This window comes from Leopardus geoffroyi, chromosome X (assembly GCF_018350155.1).
Source record: "Leopardus geoffroyi isolate Oge1 chromosome X, O.geoffroyi_Oge1_pat1.0, whole genome shotgun sequence".
NCBI classification, from domain to species: Eukaryota; Metazoa; Chordata; class Mammalia; order Carnivora; family Felidae; genus Leopardus; species Leopardus geoffroyi.
The window spans coordinates 112,245,069-112,255,780 of record NC_059343.1 but is presented as its reverse complement, the minus strand read 5'-3'; the positions used below and the strand labels follow the sequence as shown (position 1 = coordinate 112,255,780).

General features: G+C 45.8%; 1 non-coding gene across 1 annotated transcript; it reads right to left on the bottom strand.

The window, feature by feature from the left end:
* Positions 1-2,637: 2,637 nt before the first annotated feature.
* TRNAR-UCU lies at positions 2,638-2,710 on the bottom strand. The gene has a single exon. It is a non-coding gene; the product is annotated as a tRNA-Arg (tRNA).
* Between the last annotated feature and the right edge of the window lie 8,002 nt (positions 2,711-10,712).

Here is a 10,712-nt window from a genome sequence, read left to right as displayed (position 1 = left end):
ACCTGCCTTCAAGTCATGGTCCTGTCATTTATTTATCTGCTCTGTGACTTTGGACACACCACGTGCCCTCTCTGTTCTTCAATTCCTTCATCCATAAACTAGGAATAACAAGAATACTTACCTTATAAGGTGTTTTTAGGATTAATAGAGGCATTGAAAGTGTAACAAATTGGGACGCCTGGGTGGCTCAGTCGGTTAAGCATACCGCTTCAGTTCAGGTTATGATCCCACGGTTTGTGGGTTTGAGCCCTGCATCAGGCTCTGTGCTGACAGCTCAGAGCCTGGAGCCTGCTTCAGATTCTCTCTCTCTCTCTCTCTCTCTCTCTCTCTCTCTCCCCTTACCCTACTCATGCTCTATCTCTCTCTACCTCTCTCTCTCAAGAATAAATAAACATTAAAAAAAAATTAAAAAAAAATTTTTTTTAACGTTTATTTATTTTTGAGACAGAGAGAGACAGAGCATGAACGGGGGAGGGTCAGAGAGAGAGGGAGACACAGAATCGGAAACAGGCTCCAGGCTCCGAGCCATCAGCCCAGAGCCCGACGCGGGGCTCGAACTCACGGACCGCGAGATCGTGACCTGAGCTGAAGTCGGACGCTTAACCGACTGAGCCACCCAGGCGCCCCTAAAAAAAATTTTTTTTTTAAAAGAAAGCGTAACAGTTTATTGAGGTGTCTCAACTCACTGGGGTTCATATGTAAAATGGTTTCATTTTATTTATTTCCTATTTCCCAGTAAATATCCCTCAACTGTGCTGTGCCCCTGCTGGAGGCATAATACCACGTTCTGTTGAGGTGTGAAACTCATTGCCCTCATACTATGGTAGTTTTTGGCCAGACCATGGGTCAATCTGATCTATCCTTTTGGGACAATTCCTGGCCTTGCAGACGTAAGCCATATACGCAAGAATCAGGACATCCAGGGGCCTATTCTTGGCCCTGCCTGCCAATCCCCCAGGCCTCCACTGCTCCAGAAGCTTCTTCCTCTCTGCCCCGGCAGCAGCAAGCACAGTGCCAGCGTGTTCTCTTCACAGGTTTCAGGGAAAGCCCGTCTTAGTAAGACGCTGGGTCACTTCCGAGCCTTACTTTTATGAGCAGGTCGCTTAGAGTGTCTCCTCTCTCTTCTCGGGGAAGGAAAACATTGTGAAGCCCCAAATTAGACCTCTTATATCAGCTGGGCACTGGGGCAGAGAGCTGGTTTCTCCCCAGCTCGATCGGGGGGCTGGTGGCTGGTCCTAACAGCTGCTGGTCCTCTGAACTCAGACTATGGGGTAATGAGTGTCTTTTGCCTCAAGTTTTGGGCCCTGAGCTGCGGTCCCTGAAATATAGGCATCAGACCAGTAGTCTCCAGGGGCTCCAGATGGGGCTAGGGCATTGACTGGGAAGGGGTGTGCAGAAACTTCTGGAGGTGATGGAACATTCCACATCTTATTCTGGTGGCGATTCTGTGATACAATTCACGGGACTGTGCACCTAAAAAGGGTGAATTTTACTGAATCTAAATTATACCCTAATCAAAGGGAAATAAAAAGCCAGGGGACAGGGAAAATCGTCTCTTCGGGGAACAGTATCCTATCGCAAGGGCAAGTGCTTGCGCCTGGCACATAGCAGTCAAGAAATGGTGGCTCCTGTCCCCGGTGTGGGCCAGCTGTACTCCTCAAAGTACGCGCATCTAGTCACCCTGTCGCTGCCTCTCCTGGGCTGTCCTGTGATTGTGAGAGTGGCACCTCTAATGCCCACGCTGGTGAGGTTCCTATTTCGGTGCGTCTCTGGCAGAGGGAGGGCCGCTTCAGCGTTCCTGCAGGGGGTTCCTGAAGGCTGGGAGCCCGGCGGAGGTGCAGAAGCCCTCCAAAGAGGAAACAACCCTGCCTACGACCTCCCGGGAGACTGGCCGGGTCGGTACTTTGGGCCCTGCCCTCCACGCTGCCTTTCCTGACCCTCCTGCAGAGACGCAGGACCTCACCCTGAGCCAGACCCACTTATTCTCATATGGAGCATGCCTCCCTGTTTTCAACGGAAAGTTTAAAACATTTTATTTCCATATTTCAAGCTCTTGAGGCTTGACACTTTGGAAAAGGAGGCCTTGCCCAAGGCTTTCGAAGAGCAGTGATAGAGGAAATGAGTGACCGCCTGGGGCGGGCAAGGGGTCCGTAAAAGTCAGATGTCAACTGGGATCACCCTGTCACGTGAGATTCTCATATAATTGGCTTAACCCCCTGTCCCACATCCACAGGGACCCTACCATGTGTCTGGGCACTCTGAGGAGAACCTGCTTTTCTCCTAATTATACGCCTCTGGCTCCAAGTTCTTGCTTGGGCTGAGTTAGCTCAGGGAACAGATGTTCTCACCATCTCACCCACACTAACCCTGTTCCCCGCCCTGGAGACTGGGGACTGTAGAAATTAAGAGCTCTGCCCTGGCTGCACATTTGCGTCACCTGTGGAGCTTTTAAAACTCCCAATGCCAAGGCTGTAACCTGAGCCGGTTCCATCAGAATCTCTGGCAGTGGAACCCAGGCATCAGTATTTTTTAAAGCTCTCCAGATGCCAGTGTTGTGCAGCCAAAGTTGAGAAACAGTGGTTTCGAAGTTCAGACAGACTTGGTTCATTTTTTTTTTTTTTTTTTAAGTAGGCTCCGTGCCCAACATGGGGCTTGAACTCATGACCCTGAGATCAGAAGCCACATGCTCTACCGACTGAGCCAGCCAGGCGCCCCGACCTGGGTTCATTTCTTACAACTACAAGTGAATCTATAATTAAGTCCAAGTGAAAAGTTCTTTGGAAAGCCAATTTCACAGAGAAATAAGTGTGGGATGATTGATTCGCTTTCTATTCATGCCCTCAAAAGGATACACACATAGATATGTGTTTCTCTATGCTTAAAATTTTCCAGAAGGCCATACAAGGTATGATTAGTAGCAGTAGTTTTGTGGCCCTGTGGTAAGGAGACCTCCTTTTCAATATACATCCTCTTATACTCTCAATTAGTTTAACAATGTGTATATTTCCTTTTTGATTTTATCCATTTTTTTAAGTTTTTTTTTTTTAAAGTAATCTCTGTACCCCAAGTGGGGCTCAAACTCACAACCCCGAGATCAAGAGTCACACGTCCCCCCCAACTGAGCTGGCCAGGTGCCCCTCCTTTTTAATTTTAAAGAAAAATTAGGGACGCCTGGGTGGCTTGGTCGGTTGAGCGTCTGACTTCAGCTCAGGCCATGATCTCCTGGTTCGTGGGTTCAAGTCCCACGTCGGGCCCTGTGCTGACAGCTCAGAGCCTGGAGCCTGCTTCAGATTCTGTGTCTCCCTCTCTCTCTGCTCCTCTCTTGCTCATGCTCTGTCTCTCCCTGTCTCTCAAAAATAAATAAATGTTAAAATAAAAAAAGAAAAATTAGTTGCAGAGAAGAAATTGTTGTAGTCACTGGAGTCAGATGTACTGCATCATCAGAGTACCGGCATCTGATTCCTCTTGCTTTGCTGCACCCTGAGGAGTAACTTTCATCTTTGCATTGTTGGATGAGACTCTGATGGCCTGCTGATGCTACTATGGGCTGAGACCCATCTCTGATGGATAATTTGAATGTAACCTATGCCCTTTATGGTTAAAAGTAGTAACCCTCTTCTGTTTAAGTGGATAAAAATATTGGGTGGTTCTATAAAGGATGTTATTAAAAAAATATATATATATATGAAATTTATTGTCAAATTGGTTTCCATACAACACCCAGTGCTCATCCTAACACGTGCCCTCCTCAATGCCCATCACCCACTTTCCCCTCCCTCCAACCCCCCATCAACCCTCAGTTTATTCTCAGTTTTTAAGAGTCTCTTATGGTTTGGCTCCCTCCCTCTCTAACTTTTTTTTTCCTTCCCCTCCCCCATGGTCTTCTGTTAAGTTTCTCAGGATCCACATAAGAGTGAAAACATATGGTATCTGTCTTTCTCTGTATGACTTATTTCACTCAGCATAACACTCTCCAGTTCCATCCACGTTGCTACAGGGATGTCCACTCTCACCGCCGTTGTTTAACACAGTGGTGGAAGTTCTAGCATCAGCAATCAGACAACAAAAGGAAATCAAAGGCATCAAAATTGGCAAAGATGAAGTCAAGCTTTCACTTTTTGCAGATGACATGATACTATACATGGAAAACCCAACAGACTCAATATATATATATATATATATTTTTTTTTTTTTTTTTAATTTTTTTAATGGTGATTTATTTTTGACAGAGAGAGAGAGACAGAGCATGAGCAGGGGAGGGGCAGAGAGAGAGGGAGACACAGAATCCGAAGTAGGCTCCAGGCTCTGAGCTGTCAGCACAGAGCCCGACTCAGGGCTTGAACCCACAGACCGCGAGATCATGACCTGAGCCGAAGTTGGACGCTTAACCGACTGAGCCACCCAGGCGCCCCTCAAAATATATTTTTAATCAAAGAAAAAAATAAAGTTACAGAACCATGTTACGTTTAAAAATATCTGCATATGTGCATGAATTGTGAGCACTGCACATGAATCAGCACTTGTATATACATAAAACGTTTCTGAAAAAAACTATCAGCGGCCACCGTTAAGGAATAGTGTGGTCGGCAAAATAACGTCCCCTCAAAGATGTCCATGCCCTCATTCCCACAACCTGTGAATATGTTTTGGTACATGGCAAGGGGCAGTTAAGGTTCTAGGTGGAATTAAGGTTGCTAATCAGATGACCTTGAGATGGGAGATTATCCTGAATTTTTCAGGCATGCTCAATGTAATCACAGGAGTCCTTAGGAGTCAAAGAGGGAGACAGGAGAAGGGGAGTGAGGGTGAGAGAGACTTGAAGATGGAAGAAGAGGCCACGAAGCAAAGGATGCAAATGGCCTCTAGAAACAGGAAAGGCAGGCGAACAGATTCTCCCTAGAGCCTGCAGAAGGAATTCATTACCTTGATTTTGGTCCATTGGGAGCCATTTTGGATTTCCAACCTACAAAACTATAAGATAATGAATTGTTGTTTGAAGCCACCAAGTTTGTGGTAATCTGTTACAGCAGTGATAGGAAACTAACATAAATTGGACATCAAGGCAAGAGGATACACTGGGATATTTTTACTTTTCGATTTATATCCTTCTTTAAGAGAAAACGAAACACATTCATCAAATTTAAGAGCTAAGTGGTGACCTGAGACAAATGGTTTTCATCAAAGCTTTGGGGCCCAGAAGGAGACAGGGGCTCTGAGTGGATGGGGCTGTAGACCCACTCAACCGTGTCAGAGCTGAAGCATTTTCACTGGTATCTGTTATTTATATCGGGCTTTGGTGGCTGTATTAGGCCAAGTTCTCTAGGTAGAGGGGGAGAGAGAGAGAATTGGACAAACCTACGGTTTTCCTTTTCTCCTTCTGTGTCTTTCCTTACTATCACACAGAATATTCACAACACCTCTGACACCAGATCTGGTGGGGTTTTCCCCTACCTAGCAACTCTCTGTGACACCAGCTGGGTGTCCTACAATTCAACTCAATTCTGACACTATCTACCTGGATGTGGCATTATATCCCACAGGTTAGGGGCTTAGTCTCACAGGACTGCTCATATCCCACCTCAGATACTGTGCTTTTAACAACTAGGCTATAAATTGCGGGTTCCAAAGACTCCCTTCCTTGGGTTTGATTAATGTGCTAGAATGGCTCATAGAGTTCAAGAAAACATTTATATTCACCAGTTTATTAAGGGATACGATAAAAGGACACAGAGGAACAGCCGGATGAAGAGATACATTGGGCCAGGCCTGGGAGAGTCCTGAGCACAGGCACTTCTGTCCCTGTGGAGTTGGGATGTGTCACCCTTCTGGTATGTGGATGTGCTCACTGACCTGGGATTTTATGGAGGCTTCCTCATGTAGCCATGATCAATAATTAACTCCATTTCCAGCCCCTTTCTCCTCTCTGAAGGATGTGGGGGTGGGGGGTAGAGTTGGGCAGGACTGAAAATTCCAAGCTTCTAATCTTGGCTTGGTCTTTCTGGTGACCAGTCCTAATCCAGGACCCCAACCAGAGTCATCTCATTAGAACAAAAGATACTACTAATGCTCAGGAGCTTCAGGAGCCCTGTGTCAGGAATGGGGACAAAGACCAAATATATATTTCTTATTATAAATCACAATATCAGAGACATCTGGGTGGCTCAGTTGGTTGAGTGTCTGACTCTTGATTTTGGCTCAGGTCATGATCCCGGGGTCATAGGATGGAGCCCTGCATTAGACTCCGTGTTGAGTGTGGAGTCTGCTTCGGATTCTCCCTCTCTCTCTCTCTCTCTCACCCCCTCCTTTCCCCCCTCCCCCCACTTGCACAATACTCTCTCTCTAAAATAAAAAAAAATCACAATATCAGCGAGCGAGAGATTTATCATAAGGAATTGGCTCACATGAATATGGAGGCTCATCAGTCCCAAGATCTGTGAGTTGACAATGTGGAGTCCCACAGGAGCTGATGGTTTAGTTCCAGTACATGTACAAAGGTCTGAGAACCAGGAGAACCAATGATATACTTCTCGTCCAAAGGCCAGCAGGCGTGAAGCGTAGGAAGAACAGCTACTTCAATTTGAGTCTGAAGGCAGGGAAAAAGCCAATGTCCCAGTTCAAAAACCATTAGGTAGGAAGAATTCTCTCTTACTTGGGAAGGGTCAGCCTTTTTGGTCTATTCAGGCTGTGAGCTGATCGGGTGAGGTTCACCCCCACCAGAGAAGACAATCCGATTTTATCAGTCTACCGATTTAATATATGTGCTGCTGAAGCAAGCACTCAGTCTACCAAATCAAATGTTAATCTCATCCAAAAGTATCCTCACAGCCACATCCAGAGTAGTGTCTGACCAAATATCTGGGCACCCTGGGGTCCAGTCAAGTCAATACATAAGATTACCCATCACAGTGACTAAAAAAGATTTGAACATCATTGATCTATTAAAAAGCCACCATTTTGCTGATGAGAAATTTGAAGCCAGAGAAAGGAAGACCCTCGATCTTCTGAATCTTCCTTGCTGCATTTACTTTTGCTGATTCAATTTAGGTGCCCAGCTTCATTCCCTTGTGGAGGTTCCAGGGTAGAATCTGTTTCCTTGCTTTCTCCAGCTTCTAGAGCCCATCACATTCCTTGACTTGTGACCCTCTTCTTCTATCTTCAAAGGTAGCAAGATGGGTTGAATTTTTCTCATACCAAATCACCCCAACACAGACTTCCCTGACTCCTCCTTTCACTTATAATCTTGTGATTACTTTGGGCCAACCTGGATAATCCAGGATAATCTTCCCATCTCAAAGTCAGCTAATTAGCAACCGTAATTCTGTCTACATCTTAATTCCTCCTTGCCAAGTAATATAACATATCCCCAGATGCTGGGGATTGGGAACTGGACATCTTTGGGGGTACATTATTCGACCTACCACAATACTACTGCCAGAAGTCTCTGGAAGAACCCCTCTCTTCACACTGCTGACCTGCGTCCAGAGGGACACTAGCTCCCTGGATCAACACTGAACCCTCCCAGGGCACCTGGGTGGCTCAGTCGGTTGAGCGTCCAACTTCGGATCAGGTCATGATCTCAGAGTTCGTGAGTTCCAGCCCCCCACATCGGAGCCCGCTTCGGATCCTCTGTCCCCCTCTCTCTCTGTCCCTCCCCCACATGTGCTCTCTCTCAAAAATAAAATAAACATTAAAAAAAAAAGACAACCTTCCCAACTCTCTAGCTCCAGCTCCCTGCTTAGCCAGCATTACCTTCTCAGAATCTCTTCTTGTAGTGATTGCCTGCCTGGAGAGTGGTTGTTTCTTTTGGGGCCAAGATTATAGAACCCAAACCAACCAGCCAACCTAAGGGCAGCTGACCTGCATTCAATGGCACATCTAATCAAAAACTCGGCGCTGAGGCTTTCCATAATTTGGTGCCCGTCCACTTGTCATTTGATCACGAATTAAGCGCTTCAAGAGCACCTACTCGATGCCAGAAGCCGTTCTAGAGGCACAATAGTGAATGCAACAGAAAGCTCATAGGACTAGCTCATAGGTCCTGAAATTAACAGATATGGAAAACTGAGTGCATTGAGGGATGGAAGTCAGAGTGGAATGGCTGAAACAGAAGGCGTAAGAAGTAGCATTGGTAACCAGCACCCACCCCAGTGACTGCTTTCTTTACAAAGCAAAAAATATACCTTGGGGGGGGGGGGCTCAAGAATGAGTACTGGGACCGGGGAGAGAGGCAGAACAGAGCCTTTTCTGACCTCCACAGCAGCCCCAGAATTAAAGAAAAGAAAGCAGCACTCAGGGATAAAATGAACTAAGAATAAAGTCCACCTCTCGTCAGCAGTGCGGTGTTGGGAGAATGACCCACGCTGGCTGCTCTGCCCATTACCCAAAGGAAAGCCTGCTTGCTGGGGACCCATTTACTTATACAGAGCCTGCAGTCAGGCAGTCCTTTCAAGGCAGATGATCTTGGGGTAAATAGTTCTATTCAAAGGCAAAGCTGTATCTCCTATTCATCAAAGTCCCCCAGTCATAAATATATAAATATAAATATAAATATAAATATAAATATAAATAGCCAACGAAGGAACACCAAATATTTGAAAGAAATGGCAACATAAAAGAAGTCCAAGACGGGGCATCTGGGTGGCTTAGTCAGCTGAGCGTCCAACTCTTGCTCTGGGCTCAGGCCATAATCCCAGGGTCATGGGATCGAGCCCCACGTCGGGCTCCACACTGAGGGTGGAGCCTGCTTAAGATCCTCTCTCTCTCTCTCTCTCTCTCTCTGTCTGTCTGTCTCTCTCTCCTTCTGCCCCTATCCCCTGCTTGCACTCTCTCTCTAAAATAAAAAATAAAAAATAAAAAAATAAGTCCAAAATGAACAAAGAAATATCCTGAAGGGAGCAGATCAAAGGATCTAAAGGATCAAAAATGATCTTTAAAAAGATCCTTTAGTGGGGCGCCCGGGTGGCTCAGTTGGTTACGTATCTGACTTCGGCTCAGGTCATGATCTCGCAGTTTGTAAGTTCGAGCCCGACGTCAGGCTCTGTGCTGACAGCTCAGGGCCCGGAGCCTGCTTCGGATTCTGTGTCTCCCTCTCTCTGCCCCTCCCCCGCTCATGCTCTGTTTCTCTTTCTCTCTCAAAAAATAAACATTAAAAAATTGTTTAAAAGATATTTTATTTAGTACCCCCAGAAAGATTAGAAAACACATCACATGGATAAAACCAAAAAGAGCAATCGGAAAACAAGAAAGCTCTTAGATAAAGATATGATCAGAAGGTACAACAAATATGTGTGAGACAGCACAAGAGCTAAATTGGATTCTCAGGGAGACATAAAAAGTATGAAATAGATTTTACCTGTAACATCGAGCTCACAGAAGGGAAAAATATTTTCCGAGCTGTTGCCACAATTGTTCGGAAAATCCCTGCTTCTGTACTCAGTGTTGATGGACTCTTGCCATTAACTTTTAGGCCTACAACTTGTTTCCATATTTGATGGCACAACACGTCATTGTGAAAACCAGCATCCCTTAAATCCTGAAGACCTTTTTGACAGTTTCACTCCTCGTATCACAGGCAATATTTAGAATTAGTAACTGGTAAAACAAAAATTAGCCATGTATAAGGAGTAGAATTATCCACGTATTTAAGAGAATCCAGGAATATTTCAATTTATACCAGTAGGTCTGGACAAAATCTTACTATCTCAGTTTTAGGAAAAGAAAGCTGAGGACCATAGAGAGTAGTGCTGAGACTGGCTTTCAAATTTCTAGCCCACTGCGGAATGGAAAACAGTTTAAAGTTAGCTTAAAACCGTCTCAGAGTTTCTAAATTATATGCTTTTCAAAACTTTGGGGATTGATTCAGTTGAACAGACTTTTAGTAATAAAAAAGAAAAAACAATAGCTACCTTACAAAATAACTTTTTAAAAAATGGTTTTAGGGGCGCCTGGGTGGCGCAGTCGGTTAAGCATCCGACTTCAGCTAGGTCACGATCTCCCGGTTCGGGAGTTCGAGCCCCGCGTCAGGCTCTGGCCTGATGGCTCAGAGCCTGGAGCCTGTTTCCTATTCTGTGTCTCCCTCTCTCTCTGCCCCTCCCCCGTTCATGCTCTGTCTCTCTCTGTCCCAAAAATAAATAAACGTTGGAAAAAAAAAATTTAAAAAATGGTTTTATTTTTTTAGGTAATCTCTACACCCAGCATGGAGCTTGAGCCCACAATCCTGAGATCAAGAGTCGCATGCTCCACGACCAAGCCAGCCAGGTGCCCCCAACATAAATTTTAAAAAGGACCCATACAGGGATGCCTGGGTAGCTCATTCAGTTAAGCATTTGACTCTTGATTTCGGATCAAGTCATGATCTCATGTTTCATGAGTTCAAGTCCCGCATCGGGTTCTCTGATGTTAGCACAGAGCCAGCTTGGGATCCTCTGTCTTCCTCTCTCTCTGAACCTCTCCCGCTTGCTCTCTCTCTCTCTCTCTCTCAAAAATAAACAAACAATGGGGCGCCTGGGTGGCGCAGTCGGTTGGGCGTCCGACTTCAGCCAGGTCACGATCTCGCGGTCCGTGAGTTCGAGCCCCGCGTCGGGCTCTGGGCTGATGGCTCAGAGCCTGGAGCCTGTTTCCGATTCTGTGTCTCCCTCTCTCTCTGCCCCTCCCCCGTTCATGCTCTGTCTTTCTCTGTCCCAAAAATAAATAAACGTTGAAAAAAAAAAATT